At 50.1% G+C, this 19,905-nt stretch overlaps 1 pseudogene; it reads right to left on the minus strand.

Annotated features, from left to right (window-relative positions):
- Nucleotides 1–1,871: 1,871 nt before the first annotated feature.
- LOC147740880 (uncharacterized) lies at nucleotides 1,872–11,395 on the minus strand (annotated as a pseudogene).
- Between the last annotated feature and the right edge of the window lie 8,510 nt (nucleotides 11,396–19,905).

A 19,905-nucleotide genomic window follows, 5' to 3' on the forward strand; every position in this document is an offset into this window, starting at 1 on the left:
CGGGACCCTGTGCGCCCTCTCCAGGGAAAAGAAGGGCGAGAGGCCCTCCGGGGCCACTACGGTTTTAAACCAAGACTCCATGTAGGCCACTGCGTCCTCCCCCTCAACTTTTCCGGCAGGCCCACGACCCTCACGTTGTTTCTTCTATTGCGACTTTCGGAATCCTCCACCCGTTTTTCCAGCGTCGACAATCGTCCCAGGATATCCGACAGTTTATGTTCCGTAGTCACCACCGCAGGTTTGAGCTCCAGTAGTAGCTGCTCGGAGTTCTTCACCCTATCTGAGAGTTTGGCATGGTCAGCTTTGAGTAGGCCCAATCCCGTGGCGACCTGCACGATATCGTGGTGCAGTGACTCCTTAGTCGCCGTTATGGCCTCTAGTATGCCATCCAGTCTTTTGTTCAGCCGCTGTTCCTGTGCATCTGAGCCCGGGGCATCTTGCGACCCGCCACTCACTTCCAGAGCGCGTGTCATGTCCGTCTTCTGCTGTTCCAGCAGGTCGCTTCCCTTGGCCGCCATTTTGGGCTCAGCTCGCTCCCGCTATTGCTTGGCCCCCGGAGGGATCCCGTCCCCGCCTCCAGCCACTGGACTAGCAACGGGCCCCAGTGTCCGTAGAAATGTGGATTGACACTCTCCGCAGCCCCTTCCCTCCCGGGAAGTCAATCGCCACCGATCCGGCACACCTATATCAAAATGGCCGTCCATTATAGTTCAGTTCACCCACTTGTATATCCGGCCACCCTGTAGCCCCGTAGGTATCACCAGCGTGGGCACAGCTCAACTGCGCAAGGGGGGTCACAAGGGGCTCATTTCTCATTCGTGAAGGGACTCACTGCGTGGGGCCGGAGTGACTGGCCGCGTTCAAAAGCACCAGTGTGCGGCCCTCACCCAGGCATCCTCCATCCTCTGCTCGGCACTTCCCACACTCAGTTCAAGGAGTCGCCCCTCCACCGCAGTGCCTGTGTGACACCAGCCAGAATCCGCCGTCGGATCCGTGTTCTGAGCACCGCGCGTCCCTTCCAGGAGCACCCACAGCGGCCGACCGCCTTCTCCGGGGGACCCTCTCCCTCGCGCAGGACTCCCTCTCAGTCGATGCGGGCAGCCCCCGCATCGGGTAAAAGTCCACGTCCTCTGCTGCTTCCCTCCCTGCTCACTTCAGCAGCACCGCGTCAGTGTTCCACTCGTGCGAGGGTCTCGATATGCCAAGGGCGCCCCCCCCACTTGCAGGGCCGTGCATGAGCATCCGCTACGGCAACGATGGGGGATGGGCGTCCCCTCCGCCGAGGTGGAAGGGGGCTCCGCGTTCTCCCCAACTCTCCTCTTGCCACAGTAGGTCGAACTGCAGGGCTCTCTTACCGCCCACTCCAAGCCCGCCTGCACCGTCACTGCAGTCCCACTGTGGGCCGCGGCTCTTTAGTGTTCCGCTCAGCCGCCTTGGGTTTATGCCGCCGCCATCTTAGCTCGTCCGGACGGCGTTGTCCTCCTCCGCAATCTCGACCTTCCGCTCCGTGCTTCGGCCCCCGCTGGCTCGCAATCTCTGCTTCACCCCTCCAGGACGCCGCTGGCAGAAAGTCCGGTCCCTGACCGGTGCTTGTGTAGCCGAACACAGGATAAATTCCGGGATCAGGCGCGGAGCGTCAGGCTCACGCCGCCATCCGGATGGGCGCCCAAACCACGCCCCCGTCATTAGCTTTTGATTTATAGGGTTCTGGTAGGTGTTGTAATAATCCCTCCAGTTCATCATAGTGTGCTCTGTCATAGCGTGCTAGGAGAGCTTGTGTAATGGCAATTCTCCAGGTATTTGCTGCCTGAGTTGCCACTCTTTTCCCTGAGGCTTCTAAGATTTTTGACTCCTTGTCAGGAGGGGGGGCATCAGCTGTTAGGGAATTTGCCCTTTTCCTAGCATTAGAAACAACTAGAGAGTCTAGTGGTAACTGAGGCTTGATATAAGAGGGGTCTGTAGGGGCTGGTTTATATTTCTTTTCAATTCTTGGATTGAGGACACGCGCTCTGGCTGGGTCTTTAAAGATGTCTGGTGCGTGCTTTAGTACTCCCTTTAGCATAGGGAGTATACGTACACTTTTCTCTGATGTTGGGAAGGTGTTAAATAAGAAATCCTTCTCTACAGGGTCAGTGTGCATGCTTACGCCATGATACTGAGCTGCTCTGTCAACTAACTGGTTAAAGGAGACAGTGTCGTCAATAGTAGATGGCTTTGTGGGGTATGTCGAGGGATCGGCTATGGGTTGTGTATCATATGGGTCATCAGGGTCATTCTGATCGCCCCATGTGTGATCCTGGTTTCCTTGATCATCAGGGTCTTCACCCATGTCTTCTTCTTCATCATAGTGTGGAGGTGTAGGAGAATAAAGAACATAAGGCATGTTAGGAGTGAAAGGAGGAGGTGTGAAAGGTCTAGAAAGGGATGTCCCAAAGTCCTTTTTCTTAAGAGGAACAGGAGAAGGAGCCTCAGTGTTCGTCTTCTCTTGTTCTTATTGTAAACTGCTATATGTCCTGTATCAGGTTCTATATACAGCCTATTTAGGTCTGGGCTCGCTGGATCAGGCTGAAAGAGCTCTTCTTCCACGGTCCGTGGCTTCGGCGCCGATGTTTTTGGATTGGTCGCTTGCTTGTTTTTATTTTTCTGTTGAGCTTTTTTCGGCTCGACGTCCTTTGTCGGCTCGACGACCTTCTTCGGTTCGACGGTCCTTTTCGGCTTGGTGGCAGTCTTCGGATCGATTACTTTCTTTGGGTAGATTCCTTTTTTCGGGGTGATGACCTTTTTCAGGTCAACAGTCTTCTTTGGATTGACGACCTTCTTCGGGTCGACGGCCTTTTTCGGATCGACGACCTTTGGTTCTACGGCCTTTTTCGGATCGGCGACTTTTTTAATGTCGGCGCCTGTTCTCGGCTCTGCGGCCCTTTTTGAGTCTACGGCCTTTTTGGTAAGTGTTTTGCTCGGTCCCGGGGTACCGGAAGGCTTGGGTATTGTCTTCGGAACCGAGCCGGAAGGCGGGCGCTTCTGAAGCGGTGTTTCGGTCGCGGCTAGGGATTTTAGGCGATGCTTTGACCGGAGCCTTGTCTGGAGGTGGAGGCAGGGAAGGGGCTTTTGTACTCACGGTTTGCCCCGGTGGGATGTCATCATCGGAGTCCGACTGGTCTTCTACTGTGACTAGTTCTAGGTCGGAGTCCGCTGCCTCTTGGAGTTCATGTTAGTCGTGGAAAATGTTTTCTGGTTCAGGTGCCTGTCGCTGCATCTCTTGTCGAGCAGCTCTTCGGTTCCGGATAGTTTTCTTCGACAGGAACGGAGCACAAGCTGGACAGTTTTCTACGTTTTGCTCCGGAGATAGGCACCTGTTGCATACTGTATGCTTTTCGCTATGTGGAAACTTGGATCAACATTGTGGGCATCTTTTGAACGGGGTCCTTTCCATCGGCAGGATGCCCACTTGGCGTCGAAAAGGCCCAACGGCCCGCATCGACTACCAGAGATAGATGGAAAGAGTTGTCGAGTCGAGGGATACCGAGCGGAAACAATACCGTCGAAAGCATAAGGTTTTTGGCCTTAGAAAGTTTGAAAACTTCGGTCCCGAAGTTGGAGTTGTCGAAGTGCATCCAAACCCAATGGTGGAGAAAAACAATCTGAAGATGCCCAAGCGCACTGTAGTCCAGGGGAGGAGTCACCTATTTCGTGATACTTCGAAGACTCTTCCAAGACAACAAGGTGCAAACATCCAGACCCAACACTAGGCGGCGATCTATGCTAAGATAAGAATTCAGCAGCCCACATGCCTCGAACATGCTGTTCTGGCCTCCATCTATCTAAAAGCTTGGAACTTTAGACTATTCCAACTATGGTATTGACAACCTAAATCCTAGTAAAGGAAATAAATAAACCTTAAGAAACCTGAGAAAATTCAGTTGTCGTCCTTCTTGACAAAGATACTCTCTTAACTGCCATGTCCTCTATGAAACCATTTTTGATTATAGAGGATGGCAGAGCAGTAAATTGGATAAAACCCAGTGTTCTTCCAAAGAAGACCGATCAATACAATCAAATAACGCCTCCCTTTCAAGCCTCCCTGCTTTTTTAGGAAAATAGAATAAATAAAACGTCCAACAAAACAAACAAGAGCACTTAAGCCTGGTATACAATACACCTTTCCTTGGGCAAAAAACAAACAATAATAAATAAATCACAGAAAACATAAGTAAGCGTAGAACATCAGAATCACTTCAAAAAAAAAAAATCTCCTGTGTAGCATCCAATCAAAGTTTAGACCCTAATGCAGAACGTAGGACTACTACTTTGCAGGTAATTGACAGTGCACTTCAGATTCTTGATATCAAAAATACACACAGTATTAAGATCGAGCCTGACCTCTTGGTAGCCTTCAACATTACCATCCACAATACTCTTCTATACATTAATGCCCTGCCCGCATTTGATCCGGGCGCACACTTAACTGCTTCTCTCTGCTATTAACAGGAGTAACTTGATTTATACAACAGTGACATACCAAGCCCCGACACTTCCACTTGAACTTAGGATCCCCTCAAGAATCAACACTGCCAGTATCACCATACAAGCTCCACTTTGAGCAACTGGGATCACTTATCAGGCGAACATGGATATGCCAACACCCAATTGTAGCTCAAAGTGACAGATTCTACATTGAATAGTGACAAATCTCATTGGATTCTTTCATAATGCAATGAAGCAAGAAGCATGAATGGCTTCACCTGCTGAGCAACCTCTTTTAAACAGCTTGCCTACTTACTTGAGGAACTTATCTAAGGCAGAGTTTTTTTATTTTAATTACTGGGAGCCAAATCCGATCTACCCTAGAAATCATTCAACAAAAACTAACAACTATGAGGCGCCAACACTGTCGGTGTGGAGCAAGAACATGGACCTAACCATGGTCACTGAACGTACTGTATATGCCACCAGAAAATGCCCGAAGCAATGGAATAAGATTTGGGCTGCATGGAACACTTTCAGAGGGGACATTTGTGATCCACTGCTAGAACTTGATGATGATAGCTCAGATGAGGAATTAAGTGAGGGATAGATAAAGAAGGGCACTGTCACAGGAGTAGGACACTTGTAGTGAGAATTTTCTGAGATCCTATAGGGGCGTTGAGTCTCATTATCTGATGGAATGTGATTTTAGATTGCTACATTGCCTTGACTGACTGTAAGGTTATCACGTTTGATTGTTCATGTTTTGATAATACTTTTGAACAAAAAACAAAACCCATAGACCTGCAGGCGATCCGAAAGACATATAGACAGACCTATGTACATTGTATTCGACTGCACCGCCGGACCCCAGGGTTGTCGGCTGAAGGGCTGTGTCACTTTGACAGTATTGAACAGAAATTGTACGTAACGTTGCCGGCCCTTGGGGTTATAGGCTTTATAATGTATCTTTTAGAATTGTACAATAAAGGTCTTTAAAAAAAACAAATTAAAAAAAAAATAACAACTATGGATTCTCTAGGTACAAACACACCAGTGGAGCAGTGAAAAATTAAGACCAGCCCTATCACTCATTTCACATCACAAAGACAGACCCATCTTTTCAAAGCACTTTTCTTAGCAGTCACCCTTCTTCTTGGGATTTAATTAAATTCCTCTGTTTCGGTTGTTCTACGTAAAGATTCTAATACCTCTAAATTAGAACTGCACTATACAAATAATAGCCAATCAAAAACCTATTGCAAAATACAATTATTATGCCAACCTACTGGAAACGTTGAAAACATTTAGAGACAATTACTCACAAAAGTTCATAACTTAACATGAGTTGTACAGCAATCATCGAAGTTTAGGCCCTAAAAGGACATCATTGATTAGATGTCAGAACTGGCTGAAGCATCAATACTAAAAGCTGCTGACGTTCATGAAATATATTGGTTAATTCTGATGAAGCCATCTTCCAACCATGGTGCAGCCCAGAATCAGCAGCCATTCTGCTCTGGACCATCTTATAAGGGAGCCAGAGGGGATGTGGACTATGGCGAAGAACTAATCCTGATGGATCTTCCAGCTGTAGCCAAGTCGATCACTAGACCTTGAATAACAGACGGAAACAGAGCAAGGAACAGCAGTGGATCGCCTTCTATCAGCAGGTGATCTCAAGCCGTACGATCCTGATCCACAGCATGGTCTATGATCTCTTATGTAAATTTGTTTAGACCCCTCCCCCTCTTTCATTGCCATTATTCCCATAATGAAGATTAAATCAATCAGCAGAAAAATGTATAACTAAGATCACAGCATGCAGCTTCAGCTCAAGCGATACTGTAGGCTAATCTTCTACAGGAAACATGTTTTCAAACTTGTTCTGGTGATTGGATAGTCGAGAACAGATACTATAAAAAATGCATCCAGCAGAAAATGTTGGTGGGCATCCACCAGAAGAATGCCGGCTGGAGACCTGCCCTGCACCCATCAATGTTCGAACCATTTCTGGACTCAGTCATATTTTGACCAAGTCATGGCTGTTTCCATAGTTGGCCCCATGTAGGGATGAAAGGGGACAAATGGGGACAACTAATCGTTTCTTACCTGTCGGTGTAGTTTTGCAGCTTGAAGATCTTTCTGGATTCACTATGCTGTGCATTTTCCGCTATCTGGTGGCTGGGTCCGGAATCGTAGTCTTTTTTCTCTTTTTTTCGTAGCCCAGGTGGGCGTCAACGTCCCACCATTTGGTGTACCTTCGGTGACGTCGGCATGCTTCCGGCGGAAGCTCCCACCCTTGGGCGCTATCTATGGATTCTTTTTTTTTTTCTTTTGTGTCCTTGTAGTGAATCCATGGCTATGTTTGTTAAACCTTTCTCCAACGTAATTCTTTTCACGTATCTTGTAAGCTTCAACTTGCTTTCTATTCCATGTGTTTCCACCTTCTTCTCCAGCCTCATCTTTCTGGCGGAGGCGGGTGGGTTCGCTAGTGAATCCAGAAAGATCTTCAAGCTGCAAAACTACACCGACAGGTAAGAAACTTCTTTTTGCAGCGTGAATCTTTCTGGATTCTCTATGCTGTGCATAGCTTTTGTAGCGGTTTCGTTACTTTAGTGGCGGCTGGGTGGAAGATGAGCGTTGGTTGTTGAATATATGTTTAAGCACTCTTTGTCCTACTTGTGCTTCCTTGTTCAACTGTACATCCACGCAATAGTGCTTAGGGAACATGTGCACTTAAGCCCATGTTGCCGCCAGGCAAATGTCCTGAATTGGTTTGTTGGCCAGAAAGGCAATTGTTGCTCCTTTCTTCCTAGTTGAGTGGGCCTGTGCCCCTCCTGTTAGCTCCTACCCCGCTTGCTTGTGGCAGAATTGTATCATTTGTGCGATCCATCAAGCTATGGTGTTCTTAGTCACTGGTCTACCCAGGTAACTGTTTGCGAAGGATACAAAGAACTGCTTTTTCTTCCTGTGTTCCTTCGTCCTTTCAATGTAGTGCATCACTGCCCTTCTTGCGTCTAGAGTGTGGAGCGCCCTCTCAGCGCTTGTCGTGGGGTTCTGGAAGAAGCTAGGAATTTGAATACTCTGATTCATGTGGAACCTTGACACCACCTGTGGCATGAAGTGCGGGTCTGTTCTCATTACGACCCTGTCACTGTGTATCTGGATGTAGGGTTCCTGCAGTGTTAGTGCCTGTAGTTCGCTCACCCTGCGTAGCGAGGTGATTGCCACCAGAAAGGCCGCTTTCATTGTCAGCATTTGCAGTGATGCCTTGTGGATGGGTTCGAAAGGTGCTTTCATGAGCTCTGTCAGTACCACATTTAGGTTCGAAGCTGGCGGCGGCATCCTTTTTGGTGGAGCTATTCTCTTAGCCCCTCCCAGGAATCTTTTTACTACTTGAGATGTAAAGAAGCTTCTCCCTGTTTCTCCTCTTGTGTATGCCACAATCGCTGCCAGGTGTACCCTCAGCGAGGATGAGCTTAGCTTAGCTTTTATTAGGTGCGTGAGGTATCTTAGCACAGTTGATTCCCTGGTCATCTTTCTATGGAGTTTTTTCTTACAACACCTGGGCCTTCTTGCCTCCCGCAGGGTGCTCTCTGGTAGTTTTAGATGTGCGAACTCTAAGTCCTCAGGAGCCAAGCTGAGAGGCGGAGGCTCTCAGACTCTGGGTGTAGAACTTCTCAGTTTTCCATGGAGAGTACGTCTCTTCTTTTTGAGAACTTGTGGGGTGGACCCTGCGTCATCTCCATTATATGCGAGTACCAGGTCTGCCTGGCCCATTGTGGTGCCACCAGGATGAGCGTCATGTTGTCGTCATGCATTTGTTGATAACCCTGGGGATCAGTGGTACCGGGGGAAAAGCGTAGGCAAATGTTTTTGACCAGTTTATCCATAGGGCATTCCCCTGGGATAGTGCCTCTGTTTGTCTGGATGCAAAGTACTGGCATTTTGCATTCTGGCGTGTTGCAAACAGATCTATTGTCGGAGTGCCCCACCTCCTGAATAGTCTTTCTGTTTCCTGTATGTTGAGTTCCCACTCGTGGGATGCTGTGAAGTCTGCCTGCTGAGCCAATCCGCTTCTACATTGTCCTTCCCTGGCAGGTGTCTGGCTAGCAGGTCTTTTTTGAGTGGTATTGCCCATCTCCAGATTTCCTGTGCCAAGCTTGACAGAGGGAATGATTGAGTTCCCCCCTGCTTGTTGATGTAAAACATCGTTGTGATGTTGTCTGTTTGTATCAGCACCTTTTGGTTGTACAGTTGTTTCTGAAAGGCCTTAAGGGCAAGCAACACTGTTTTCAGCTCCAGGTAATTGATGTGTCTGACCGCATCAACTGGGCTCCACAGACCCCTCAGTCTGAGCTTGTTCATGTGTGCGCCCCATCCCTTCTGGGATGAGTCTGTGGTGATGGTCACTGTTGGGTCCGGTGGCGTTAGAGGCTTCCCTATTGTTATCCTCTCTTTGGTCCACCACATCATTTCTTCCTGCACCTTGTGCGTTACAACCAGTAGACCCTCCCAACTTCCTGTAGCTTGTGACCATTGCTGTTGCAGCCACTCTTGGAGGCGTACATTGGGGACCAGGTGTATGCATGACCCCATCATTCCCAAGATCTTGCTCACTGTCCTCACTGTCAGAGCTCGCCCCTTCTGGTAGTGACGTTTCTCCCTCAGTAGGCTGAGTGTCCTCTTTTCACTGGGTAACACCCTGCATTGGACAGTGTTGATTTGAGCTCCCAGGAAGATCTTCACTTGCTCCGCTTCCATCGAGCATTTTCCCCCGTGTATGGAGAATCCCAGGCTTGTTAGCCTTCTTGTGACCTGCCATGCATGAACGTTGCATGTCCTGTAAGAGCCTGCCTTTATGAGCCAGTTGTCGAGGTAGGGGTACTCGTGTATCCCCTCTCTTCGCAGATGTGAGGCCACTGCTGCGAGGTATTTGGTGAATACCCTTGGTGCGGACTTTAGACCGAATGCCAGGGTTGTGAATTGGTAGTGATCCTTGTTTACTGTGACTCTTAGCATGTGTTTGTGCTGCCTGTTCATGGGGATGTGCAGGTACGCATCTTTGAGGTCTACGGTGGACAAGAATTCCCCAGCCTTTATCTGTGGGATGACCTCTTGTAGGGACGTCATCTTGAATTTTTGAGTCTTTACATACTGGATTAGGAACCGTAGATCTTAGGCTTTCGTCCACTATTGGCACCAGGAAGTTGTTTGAGTACACGCCCCTGTTCCGTTCTTTGAATGGGACCGGTTCGATGGCCTCTTTCAGGAGGAGTTCTTGAGCTTCCTCTTGGAGCAATAGCAGCTCTCTTCCCGAGTGCTCTCTTTTCTTTGGCTTTCTGTTTGGTTGTCTCTTTCCAACTCTATGCAGTATCCGAAATGTAGGATGTTGAGTATCCACTTGTCTGTGGTTATTTTTCTCCACTCCTGGAGAAAAAATCTCAGCCTGCCTCCTACTGGTGTTACATGTTCTTTTGTGTCTTGTCCGTGTAGCCCTCTCCTCTTTGTTTTCCCGTGCTCCTCCCCCGGAGGGTTTGAGTGGGTGAGCACCTTTTTCCGTGTGAAGTCACTTAGAGGGGGGTTGTTTACCGCCTCTCCTTCTCTGGACCCGTCAGTTTCCTCTCCCGCGAAAGGACTGGCCCCTGTTCTGATAGTTCCAGTTTTGCTTCTGCTGGCCCTGGTGACCTTGATTGTCACTCTGTTGACCCACGCCTGGTGAGATTGTCCTTGCTGGTTTCCACCCCTTCCGTTCGGCCTCCACGTAGGAGTGCCTCTTCTAATCCCCCTGAATTGCAGGGCCCCAATGGACCTTGCCGTCTCGTTGTCTTTCTTCAGTTGGGTGAGTTTCTCATCAACTGGGGCTCCGAACAGTGTTTCTCTATTGAAAGGGGTGTTCAGGATGTTGTTTTGAACCTCCGTCTTGAAGCCTGAGATCCTGAGCCAGGCTTGCCTTCTCTCTCTGATTCCTATAGCCATCAGCCTGCTGAATGTTTCTGCCCCGTCCAAGGCTGTCTTCAGGCACGAGTTTGCGATGCTTTTTCCCTCTTCCACGAGGTGAGCGGCTCTCTGCTGGTGTTCCTCTGGGAGGTGCTTGAGCAATTGGTTCATCTCGTCCCAATGCTGGTACTGGTGCCTGTTGAGAAGGGCATTGGAGTTTGCCATCCTCCAGTGCATTGCTGCGTTTCTCTCAATATTTCTGCCTGTTAGGTTCATCCTCCTGCTTTCCTTGTCAGGTGGTGGCCCAGATGTTGTGGGACGTTAGCCCTTCTTCTGGCCGTTGCAGCTATAATTGAGTCTGCTGAAACTGTCCCCTGGATGTAAGGGGGGTCCTGGGAGGAGAACTTGTAATTTTTCTCCGTCCTTGGCGTGACTGACCTGCAGGTAGATGGTTCTCTGAACACCACTTTGCCCTGTGCTATAATACTCCTCAGCATGGGCAGGAAGTGGCTTTTTGTCTGTGCGGAGAGCAAGGTTTCCAGCAGGAAATCTGCCTTCGCCTTCTCCTCCTCCAATTTGACTCCATAAGCTGCCGCAGCCTTCTTGACGACCTCATAGTAGGCCCCAAGGTCGTCTGGCGGCGAAGGCCTCGAGGGGTATGTCTCCACAGCCTCCTCCGGGTTTTCGGCCTCGATATCCTGCCAATCCTGGTCCTGAGCCGTCGAGGATCCCGAGTCGTAGCTCGAACGCGGGTCCCCATAATCACCCTCTGTGTAATAGAGGTCCTCCTCTTCTCCCTGCTCCGAGGGCTCCGGAGTTTTCGGCAGCTCTTCGGTGTCGAACTCCTAGTGTTATTCTATCTCTTCGAGGACCGTCGGGGGCTTCGAGGGGATCCTGAAGCTTTTAATTTTGTCTTCGAAGTCCTTCTTCCTCTGGATGAGGTTTTCCTTTCCATCTCGGCCTCAAGCCTTCTTTTCTTTTTCTCCATCTGTGCGGCCTGCTCGGCGTCAAGCGATTCGGCCACCCTCTTAGACGGCCCCGTCGACGTCGGAGCGGCTCTCGGCTCCTTCTCCTTCTCCTTCGTCGAGGATCCCTTTTCGGGAGATTGCTTCGACGACCTTTGCTTTTCGCTGGTCTTTGCCGTCTGGGAGTCCTTCTCGAAGGATCCGCTGGGCTGTTTTTCGGTGACCGCAGCTTCTGTCGAAGATTTCGACGCCGGTGCTCCCTTCGAGGTTCTAGACTGATTTTCGAGAGTCAGCCTCAGGTTTTCGAGGCCCTGTCGAGGGTTTCGGGGTCGTAGACTCTCCTACCTTGTCTGACGATTTCTTATCGGTCTCTGCGACCGTGGAGACATTTGGACCTTCGGTGGAGAGGCCCAGGTCGTACAGCGACGGGGCCTTGCCCTTGCCCTGCATCGTGTGCTGAGCGATCCTCTGTTTTTCCCGAATCCTCAGCGTCTTCGGCGTGAAGACTGAGCAGGCGTTGCAGTCCTTGCTCCCGTGGTAGATAGGCAGACCGAGGTAGTAGACCGGGTGCTGGTCTCTCTGCACGTACTTGTGGTGGCAATTACGGCAGAATTTAAATGGTGTGTTGTCCATTACTGCGCTCAGGGGGCCCCCTGTGTGCGCATTCTCCTTCGGACGTCGAAGATCTCTAGGTTCCTCTCATTTTTCGTCGTCGCGGCTCTGATGATCTTCTACCTGGTCTTCGAGTTTTTTCCTGAAGAAATTCGCTTATTTTTCTCCTTTTCTCCTCCAAAACTTGTGGAGCTTCAGGAGACGATCCAGACCCAACGGCGGAAAAAAGAATCTGAAGATGGCGCCCACGCATGCCGACGTCACCAATGGTACACCAAATGGTGGGACGTCGACGCCCACCTGGGCTACGAAAAAAAAAAAAAAGAAAAAAAAGAGAAAAAAAAAAAAGACTACGATTCCGGACCCAACCACCAGATAGCGGAATATGCACAGTGAATCCAGAAAGATTCACGTTGCAAAACTATTCAACTGAAATTAGATCTCTGAGCTATCTGCCAATTCACCAAAAGATTATATAAAACACTTCCTGATCTTCAGCTCTGCTGACCTGCCTTGACAACATTAGAGGAGATAAACCGGTTGGAGACCCTTCTCTGCACAAGTTACTGAATTGTATGAAGCACCACCCTGGTCTTGGTGTTTAAAAGGTGCCTCAAACCATATATTTCCCGTGCCTAATGCTGCCAACGTGCAACTGGCAAGCTGGGTCGGTAACTTTATACCATGAAAAGGACCTCAACCAGCAAACTTGAGTTTTTTTTTTTTTAGAACTGTAACAAATCAAGTGATCAGCCAAGTATCACTGAATGATATCTACATCACACTTGATACTATGAATGACGCTTTGATGGAGGCAAAAACAATAATACTGCAGTGGCGGAGGGGCCTCCATAATGCCAGTTTTCCTTCCTGAACGAAAGCAAAATGTCAAGCTCAGTGAATCCCTGTTTCCCATAAATGTGGCTTATCTGAAATGTCAGACAGTTCATCACAGAGCTATTACCATTCAATGCTCGTGAAAATACTGGCCAATTTAATTTAATAAGAGGTTATAAAGTAAACTTCCTATTCTGTGCTGTAGACATCAAGTGGTCAATCAGATTCCCCTCCATGCGGTGGCCAGAATGGTTGATCATGCGGTGGCCAGAATGGTTGATCATAGGGCGGCCAGTCTGATTGGTCAACACCTACTGCATGTCACGGTTCGCGGCTTTGCCGCGGCCGGCCATCCTCCCGCATGCACACACGGGCGACCAGAATACTCACTTCCGGCCGGAAGTCGAGTACCCGGTCTAGTCCCGGGCTGCAGAGCACAGAAGCACTTCCGGGGGAAAACGCTTAAACATCGCGTTTCCCGCCGGATCGGTGCTTCGGATTCCAGAAACCTCGCTGAAGTCGCGCTGTCTAGGACCTGCAAGCCATTGTCCGTCTCTACGGGAGACAATCCGCGCTGGAGCGGAACTCGGTATTCCTGAGACAGCATTGTCAGGAGCGCTTCGTAAAACTTCACCTGGGTTCTTCCAGGACTGTTATCAGTTTCCCACCGCGCAGGAGCGCAGAACAAAGGGAAACAGCTCAGCCTGCATTCTTGGGTTGAGTGTCTAATTTTGTGTACACTGGGTGCAACGCGCAGGAGCGCTTTTCTTTTGTGTGCATTGGGTGCAACGCGCAGGAGCGCTTTTCAATTGGTTTACGTTGGGTGCAACGCGCAGAAGCGCTTTTCATTTGGTTTACGTGGGGTGCAACCCGCAGGAGCGCATTTCTTTGTTATAGCTTTTGTGATACGCGCAGGAGCGCATTCTTTGGATTGAACTCGGGGACCCTCGCCTTTACTCCTCAGAGCTGAACACATCTGAGGTCCTGCCTTCCCGGAAACATAGGTGAGTCCACAGACGGTTGCTCAGTCTGTGTGTGTGTGGGGGGGGTGGTTCCTTTTTGGGTCTGTCCATAACCTTGTTCTTTCTTGGTTTTCAGTTGACACCGGAACTCCCCGCCAGCTCCACGCTTTCCTTACCCTACACCCTGGCTCCCATCCCTGCGTCCATCTCATCCCTGCTGGGGATTTCCTTCCACGAGGGTTAGGTGGGTACAGGGACGGGTGCTCTTGTCGTCTCTGCGGAATCGCACCACAAGCAAAGGTAAGACTTGTGGGGCATCTGACAGAATCCAAAGCCCACGGTACTCATTCCGCCCAGACGACATGGGCGACCCGGAGGTCACTCTGCAAGACATCGCAGTCATGCTGGCTGCCATGCAGACAGAGAACCTTGCCTTGCGCCATGACATAACGGCCCTACAGGTTCAAATGGCAGCCGGGATCACCAGTCCTTGAGGTACTACTCCCAGCCCTAGAGTCAGACAGGAAGGCCTGTTGAGACAACCAACATTCACTTTTGGGGGATCCTCCACCACCGCCAACCATCCAGGTGGTCACTCCCCATCCTGTGCAGTTGGCACCACCCGAACGCTTCTACGGCGATTGTTCTAAGTACAGTATATTCATTCATCAATGTCAGCTGCATTTTATGGCTAGGAACGCGGCCTTTCCCGATGATGCTTCCAAGGTTGCCTATATACTATCTTACATGGGCGGGGATGCAGCGCAGTGGTCCATTTCCTTGGTGGAGAACGACGATCCCATGCTTAACCACCTGCCAACGTTTAAGGAAGCCATGCGGTGTATGTTCGCTCGTCATACCTTCGTGCAGGCCGCAGACAACGAGTTACTCAGCCTCAAACAAGGCAACCAAGACTTACTCCAATATGTCACCATGTTTAACAGGCTGGTCATCGAGGCCCACTGGCCAGAGGACAAGAAGGTATCGGTGTTCTATTGGGGTTTACGGGATGACCTGAAGGACCTCATCTCGCAGTATCCTGCTCCACCCGAAGCCATAGGTCCTTTCATAGACATGGTGGTGAAAATGAATTTCCGACTCCAGGAAAGAAAGATCGACAAGGGAAAAGACAACGACAACCGATTCTTGCCCGTTGGGGACAAGGGCGTCGATAAAGCCAAAGAGGAATCCACTCCCCAGGGAGAAGCGTCCGAACCCATGCAGATCGGAGGCATAAGAGGACCCTTGACCAGTCAAGAAAGGGAAAAAAGAAGGAAGCAGAACCAGTGCCTCTATTGCGGAAAAAACGGCCACTTCGTGAGGGAATGCCCTGCTAAGCCCTCCAAACCGCGAGGCAGAAGACCGTACGCGTTGCCCATTAGCAAAGGCGACCAGACGGGAAACGAGACAACCCAGTAGACATGGGGATCCGTCCTCTGGGTTCTTCGTCTTGTACATCTGCGATCCCTGTGGTATATGACGGTAGTCATCACGTCGGCATGGACGTGTCGTTACGGAATCTGGCGGGCAGAACCTGGGTGGTAACCACCATGTTGGATTCGGGGGCGACAGGCTGCTTCATCGACACAGCGTTTTCCCGCGCCTTGGGCATTGACACAGTGACGAAGGCCCAACCCGAACCCATCAAGGCTGTTGATGGAACAGACCTAACTTCTGGCCCTATCAGACACCGAACAGAGAACATGACTATGACCTTCCCAAACAACCACACCGAGTCCATCAGTTTCGACGTCATAGACGCCCCTCAATTTAAGGTGATCTTGGGTTTGCCATGGTTGGTGAAGCATAATCCTCGCATCGATTGGGTGACCAGAACCATCCACCTGGAATCAGAACACTGCAGTAGCACCTGTTACGCAAAGGACGACCTGTTGGGCCCTCGTTTCATACAGGCGCACTCGTTGCCTGTAATAGGCATGGGAATGGTTTCCCAAGGAACCATACCGAATGAATATCTGGATCTAGCGGAAGTGTTCGACAAGAAGGGAGCCAACACTCTGCCACCCCACAGGTCGTTCGACTGCCGCATCGATCTGATTCCCAGATCTACGTTGCCTTGCAGCAGGATTTACTCGCTCACGGAAAAGGAGAACATCCACCTCCGCTCCTATCTAGACGAATACCTGGACAACGGGTTTATTAGTCACTCCAGATCTCCGGTTTCTTCTCCCCTTTTCTTCGTGTCGAAGAAGCAAGGGAATCTGAGGACCTGCATCGACTTTCGTGCGATGAACACCATCACCGTAAAAAACCGGTACCCTCTACCGTTGATCACCAACCTGTTGGACCAGGTCAAACATGCCTCCATCTACACGAAACTAGACCTACGGGGTGCTTACCATCTTGTCAGAGTCCGGAAGGGTGACGAATGGAAGACCGCCTTCCGGACGAAGTTCGGCCTGTTCGAATACCAGGTCATGCCTTTCGGACTCTGCAACGCCCCTGCAGCGTTCCAGTTCTTCATCGATGAAGTGTTGAGGGACTTCATCGACATCTTTTGTATCGTCTACATAGACGACATCTTGATTTACTCCCAGACCACCGGAGAGCACGTTCAACACGTGCGTTCCGTCCTGCAGCAATTTGAGAAACATTGTCTGTACGTAAAATTGGAGAAGAGCGTGTTTCACGTTACGTCTGTTGAGTTCCTGGGGCACATCATAACACCGGCGGGCATCCAAATGGACAACAAAAAAGTGGAAGCCATCCTGTCGTGGCCTACACCGGAGTCAGTGAAGGGTGTCCAAAGGTTTCTCGGCTTTTCCAACTATTACCGTCGCTTCATCACCGGCTTCTCTGAGATGGTGGCTCCCATTACGCGCCTGCTGCGCAAGGGGGTATGTTTTGGTTGGGACCAAAAAGCAGACGACGCCTTCCAAGAACTAAAAAGGCGGTTTACCGTAGCCCCAGTCCTGGTGCATCCCGACACTGAGCAACCCTTCATAGTAGAGGCAGACGCCTCTAGGGACGCCATAGGAGGAGTGCTCTCACAACGAAACATCGATACGGGTCAACTGCATCCCGTGGCTTTCTACTCCAAGAAACTCCAACCCGCTGAACGCAATTACACCGTGTCTGATCGGGAACTCCTAGCCATCAAAACCACGTTTGAGGAATGGCGTCACTTCCTGAAAGACTCAAAAGACAAGGTGACCATCTACACAGACCACAGAAACTTGCAGTTCCTACGATCAGCACGTGCCCTCACGGCCCGACAGCTCCGTTGGACCCTATTCTTCAACGAGTACGACTTCGTGATCACGTTCTGGCCAGGGAAAGACAACGCCAAGGCTGATGCGCTGTCGCGGCTGGCTGAATCCGAGGAAGACGCCGAAGACCACGAGCCTGTCTCCATCATACCGGAGAAACACTTCCAGGGCATAGTCGCTTCTATGGATTCCGTTGGCCAGGCAGAACCAGACAGGAAACGGTCCGATCTCGTTGTCCCGACAGGGGACGAAGATGGTGGATCGAGTGGGAGCGGTTCACTGCGCCTAGGAGACCAAAGACATCTTCCAGGGGTACCCGAACAACAGAAGGCCCTTTACACGTGTCACGATCATGTCCTCTCCGGCCATCCTGGCTACCACAAAACGCTCTGAGGTTCCGTGACAATTGTCAGTGGTGTTTTCGACTCGCACGAATATGGTCGAGTCTAGTATCTATGAACCGCAAATGACGAGTTTAGTAAGTGTGCGCAGTTTCGCTGTGCTAACTTAAACCGTTCGTTTGTTATGTGGGTTTCTCATCTGTACCCACGGGTTCCATCTTAGATACGGCATCCATTTTGTCTCTTGCCCTCAAGTAGCCAGCGAACGGACGCTGTCCGCTTCGCGACCCTGGGACTCCCAAGATATTTGCGGAAGACGCATGTCCTTTGTAAGTGTCTTTATGACGAGGGGGATGCTGCTGTAAGGCAGATGGCGCCGCTCGAGGCTCATCTTGCCGCACGGGCTTATTGTCTCAGCCGTGCATCTCATTAGGCACGTCCCTTTGATGCCTGTATCTCGTGTTACCTCGACACTCCCCTTTTACACCCTTTCCGATCTCCCCACTGTCTCCATCTTCCTCTGCACCTGTCTTCGTTCCTATTTCGATCTGTTTTACTGCTGATTGGAATTTGCTAATGGTGGGAAGATGGGTTTTTACAGTTGGGAACCGCCAAATGTTTCCGCACTTATGTTCCGGACCTTGTGTGTTTCAAAGTGACCAAAGCGACCCCTCTGAGAGCTAAATGTGGGAACCGGGTTGTAAACTTTTGTGTTCAATGTTAGCCTATGGGTAAAAACTGTATAAAAGGAGCGATCCACAAAACCAATTTGAAGCAGTCTCCCCGAACTACACTCGATGTACTTCCTGTGACTTCTGTGTTCCCTGCAGCAAATAAACCTTGAATCTTTGACGCCGAAGGAAGTGTCCCGTGTCTCTGTGACTTGTACGCCGGAGCAGGTTACCCACGAAGGTTTCAGGTGTTGTGCCCTGGCACCGCTGGGTCCAAAAGAACCCAGTCCTTCAGTTGGCGCCCAACGTGGGGCTGCATCAGTGGTACCGGTCCAAGCCCGACGATCGTGAGGAACTTCGTGTGAAATCTCCGAGGGAAGGTGCACTCCGCTTCATCGATCCTGTTGTCGAAATAAGTGGCCCGAAGACTTTTCCCGCGAAGATTCCCGCCTCCTGACGGCTGCGACGGACTGCTGCCCTGACTGTAGACCTGTTTTGGCGCCTGGCGTAGACCTTGGTATAGCGAGACGATTGACGGGCCTTCCTGGTGACGCCATCGATCTTTGAGTTAAGTATTTGTGGGTCGCTCCCAGAGTTCTTGGTTGTTGACACTAGTGTCCTTTGTTGTAAACGCTGTGTGAGTGTTTTTGTCGGTGACACTTTGCTAGCGTTTTTGTTGTTGTTGTATTGTTTGACGACTGCAGCCGCCAAAGACCGAGGGTTTTGTTCTTTGCTGGGACTTGGTAAATCCCGTAACCCTTGAAGTTTGTGAAACTCGGCTAGTGTGCAAGATGCCTGGTCGCAGTACTTTGTTCAGTTGTTTTAGACCTTGTGGTGCGGATTCCCTGCTGGAGGACTCATGTCCGATACCTCCGGTTGGAACTCCTACTTATGATTTATATAGCAAACATGGGCTAGGCCCGATTGCTTTTAACGATTACTGGATTAAATATACAAAGGAAGACGGCGATCTTCGTTGGCCACCTCACGGTAGCTTCGAAGCGTCGATCTTAGATAATCTAGAAATAAAGTTGTTCGAACGTAAATCAAGGCCGGCCATGTTTGATGCCTTTCGGTTGTGGCGCAAAGAAGCCCGACAGAAAGAAATCAGACAGAATAAACGTAGTCAGCGAGATAATGTTGCTACTATAGTAAAGAAAGCTGAGCAGTTTCAGCGTGATAAGGAGGATAAGGATAAGGAAGTGTTTGAGAGGCTACAGCGTATGACCATAGACAAATGCTATCCTGCTTTGCCTACGGAGTCGGATAAGAAGGAAGAGGCAGTTGAGGATTCTTTAATGTCCTATCTTATGAAGTCGCCACCTCCGTACGTACAGGGTGCCGCAGCTCCTGTGGTCCCTGCCGTACCTGTTCTTCCACCTATTGTTCCTCCGCCTGTTCCTCAACCTGCACCCGCTCTTCCGACTGTTCCTGCTCCTTTGTCTATTTCTATTCCTACTGCTCCTCCGCTTCCACATACTCCTGCTCCCGCTACTGCTCCTGTGTTGTTAACCCCTGTTGTTGCTACTGTCGCTACTCCTCCTCTTGTTAGTCCTGTGTCTTACTCTTCTCCCTCTACTCGTAATCGTGATTCTCCCCTTGCAACAAACTTCTTTCAGTCGCTCGGACCTGTTTTTGGGTCTGCTGGTTCTGATGGTCCACAGAGACGTAGTCAGCTTCCCGGTAACAGAGAACGTGTTGCGCTATATAATATGGCGATGGGTTGGATGGTCAACCCTGTTAGAAATCCACCACGTGTTGTCCTCGACACGTTTAATCAATTCAACATACCAACTCAGAGATATGTGTTTGACGAAATGTGCAAGTTCCTTCATGATCAGATAGTGGCCAATGCGCCTGACGAGGTGCTGACCGCCCTG

This window comes from Lissotriton vulgaris, chromosome 1_1 (genome assembly GCF_964263255.1).
Source record: "Lissotriton vulgaris chromosome 1_1, aLisVul1.2, whole genome shotgun sequence".
Classification (NCBI taxonomy): Eukaryota; Metazoa; Chordata; class Amphibia; order Caudata; family Salamandridae; genus Lissotriton; species Lissotriton vulgaris.